Source organism: Lygodium microphyllum, chromosome 10 (assembly GCF_053477565.2).
Source record: "Lygodium microphyllum isolate KBCC chromosome 10, Lygodium_microphyllum_v1.1.10, whole genome shotgun sequence".
NCBI lineage: Eukaryota > Viridiplantae > Streptophyta > Polypodiopsida > Schizaeales > Lygodiaceae > Lygodium > Lygodium microphyllum.
In genome coordinates this window covers 105,604,893-105,608,740 of record NC_141144.1, presented here as the reverse complement: position 1 = coordinate 105,608,740, position 3,848 = coordinate 105,604,893, and the positions used below count along the sequence as shown (strand labels likewise).

The 3,848-nt window shown below is 40.0% G+C and overlaps 1 pseudogene; it reads right to left on the bottom strand.

Annotated features, from left to right (window-relative positions):
• Nucleotides 1-969: 969 nt before the first annotated feature.
• Nucleotides 970-1,604, bottom strand: LOC148030393 (elongation factor 1-alpha pseudogene; annotated as a pseudogene).
• Nucleotides 1,605-3,848: the final 2,244 nt, after the last annotated feature.

The following is a 3,848-nucleotide window of genomic DNA, read 5'->3' as shown; positions in this document are numbered from 1 at the left end:
TGGGACCTAGACCCATACTTAATACAGGCATAAGGAAAAGTATTGTATCTTTGTGTACTAAGCAAGCTTGGGACACTGACATAAAGCAAAAATCACAAGGTACAAGCCACAAAGTCAAACTCATGACTACACTTATCATGGTGTCCCTTTCGTGCCAAGCCATGAGGATGTGGGACCTGAACACCATGCTTAATGCGAGCATAAGGAAAGCCTTGTGTCTTTGTGTGACAAGTGAGCATGGGACACTAACATAAGTAGAAAGCACAAGCTAGAAACCTCTAAAGTTAAACACATAAATACACAAATCATGATGTCCCTTCAATGCCAAGCCACGAGGATATGGAACTCAAACACCATGCTTAGTAAAGGCATAAGGAAAGCTTGTATCTTCGTGTACCAAGCAAGTGTGGGACATTGACACAAAGTGGGAAGACAAGCATGGGACACTGACACATGACTACACTAATCATTGTGTCCCTTTAGTGCCAAGCCATGAGGGCATGGGACCCAAACACTATGCTTAGTGTCATAACATGGAAGATGCGGCATTCTGATTTTCAACAAAGTTCCTTATCCATGGGAGGATGCAGAGGAGAAGGGAAAGCATCTTAAGAGGTAATGCTATCCCCAGTTGGAAAAGCCTTAAGTTAGCTTCAGTCAACCATCACGTCTGCCATTCTCTCCTCCCAAGCTCAAGCCAACAAAATCAAGCCCTAGCCACACTTTGTAAAAACTCTTCGATAGGATGATGTGCAAGGGTATCCTTGCGATAAATAACCTCAAATTTGTTGCTTATTCTCTTATGATCATCCCACATTGTCTTCATCTCTATCCAAAGAACCAAGCCTTAGTCTATGTGTGGAGGAGGTTATTGTCATCATCATCATTAGAATCTTCTTCATCAGAGGACTCATTCAAGGAGCCACAAGCCCTTGCTAAATTAAGCTATTGATACCTATGCAGGGCTTCTCACTTCTCCAACTCTTTGCCAAATTGTGTACTAGCCTTTGTTAAATTCTTTGCAAACTCCACAACTATCTGTGAAGTGTTATAATCAAGAATAACACCATATCCATTACCAATCTGACAAAGAAAATTCATACTAATCACTTGAGAAATGAAATTAGCAGCCTCCTTCGCCAATTTGACCAGAACAATTTCTAATAATCACTTGAGAAATGAAATTGGCAACCTCCCTTGTTGGAACATTCTTTGAGGCAAGGCAACACAACCACCCTTGAGATTCTTCACAGCAACATTCTTAACATTGAACCCACCCATACCAAGCTTGAGCACACGAGTCTCCACTCTAAGTTCCAATACCACCAATTTGTACACATCCTAAAGGAGAAGCCTCAAAGGTATGTTTGAAAGCCTCTTAGGTTCCTAAATCATATCAAGAGCCTCTAAAAGTGCAAGATCCTTATATGAGTCCAAGTTGGTAGACCTCTCAATCATGTTATCACCCTCAAATTTAGAGATGGGAACAAAGGGAAACCTTGTCAGGGTTAAAGCACTATGAGGTCCCCCTCCTTATACAACTCTACTTATGCACTAGAATCCAATGCCTTGTTGCTCTGATGAAGCACTCCCTTCTTGCACATGATCTTTCTTGACCTACTATTATGAGTTGGATATATTGTGTGCTCAATAGTAGATAGTTGCATGATGATACATCAGTGGAATGTGGACCGTGTCAAGAATCGCATGGTGGGGGGACTTGCTTGAGCTATTGTGCCAAACACCACACGTACACACAAGTGGAAACTCACTCAAGAATAAAAGAAGAGAGACGGAGGCCGAAGCATTTTCTTGCTGCTTTTTTCTTCTTGTTCCACACAACGTAAAGAAAAGTGGCCTACTAAGTCAAACAGTGCATAAATGACTATACTAGTTGACTGGCGGTATATCTATGCCAACTGTAGGTAGGTGCAACAAACTAAATATAATAAGTGATGAGTCAATGGCCATGTGAGGATCATAACAACCACTAATGTGCTAAGTGTAGATGTGTGGACCCATCTAGCCAGGCGGTCCATCATCAATGTCTACACGTGTTGAGCTTGCCATCTCAACACTCCCCCTCAAGCTCAACTCTATCTTTGCAACTCCAAGTAAGTTTCGAAAATTTCGAAGATTCTTTACACCCTATGCCTTTGTGAAAATGTTTGCTATCTGATCCTGTGTATTGACATATACCAAGTCAATCTCTCCTGCAAGTACCTTCTCTTTTTGAAAGTAATGGTGCACCTCAATGTGTTTTATCCTAGCATGGAACACTCACTTTATAGCTAGCTATATTCTACTCATATTGTCACAATGAATGACAACTGGACCATCTCCCTACACATCCAAGTCACCTAATAACTTTTGTAGCCATACCACCTCACATGCTGCCATAGCAGCACCTCTGTACTCGATAAAACAATTATAGGTTTGTTTTTGGTACTCCATGTAACTGTTGCACTACCAAGGGAGAACATGAATCCGCTAGTAGATCTTGTGTCTAACACACTACTAGCCCAATATACATCTATGTATCCAAACATATGTACATCCTTACCTGCCTCATTAAAAAATCCATAATGTAAAGTGGACTTCACATACCTCAATATGTGTCTAACTACATCCAAATGAGGCTTTCTAGGCATTTTCATAAACTAACTAACAAGACCAACAACATATCTCAAGTCTGGTCTTATGATAGTCATGTAAATGTGACTCCCTACTATCCTCCTGAACATAGTAGAGTCTTCTATCTCATCCCCAATGTCAGCACTCGACTTCACATTTTTCTCCAATGGTACTGAAAACGTCTTATATGCTATACCATACTTATATAACATATCCAAGCCATATTGCCTTTGGGATAGACATATACCATCATCACACCTAATCACCTTAATACCAAGAAAGTATCTCAGCTCACCCAAATACTTCATCTCAAATTTCTTCTTCAAAAAGTCCTTGACTTTAGCAATCCCATCATCACTATCACCTGTAATAATCATGTCATCCACATACATGCCTATCATGATCAAACCTACATCTTCCCTTCTCATATAAAGTGAGTGATCATTATAAAAAATATCATTTTGCTGCAAAATCCAACATTTGGTTGTTGCCAAGGCAATTATGCATCTAACAATTTCCATCCTAGCATCCGGACTAAATGTCGCTTCATAATATATGCCATATATTTGAGCATAGCCTTTTGCAACCAGCATAGCCTTATACCTACTGACTAAATCATATGCATTATGCTTGACTTTGTAAACCCACCAATAGCTTTCTTCCCCTTAGGAAAAGATACCAAATCCCAAGTCTTATTGGCTTCTAATGCACCCATCTCCTCATCCATTGCTACATCCCAATAAGCATGATCAACAACATCTTCAAAAAAAGTGGGCTAAGCATCCTCAACTATCTTCACCATATAAGCATAATGGTGAACTGCGTAACCTTCAAAACCAAATATTTTAATAGGGTAGCTAACCCTGCTAGACCTACGTACCATTGGGTCCTTCAATGGAGCCTTTACATTAGTATGTGCTCTTTGTACACCTGGTGTCCTAATTCAAGGAATACCAACTCATCATCCAAACTCTTTGAACCACTAGAATCTCCATCAAATCCCAAATGACTAGTAGATGCATCATTACCATCCAACAATTTCTTTTTTCCTTTGTTTTTTCTTGCAATACTTGTAGATCCACTTGAAGATGTGGGGCTACTTCTTAATCTCCCACACCAAGGGCTAAGTGTAGTTATAATACCAGATGATGTTTCTAGCCCACTAAGGCTCCATGATTCTTGCTTTTCTTTCCGTACATAGCTATCATTGTCAT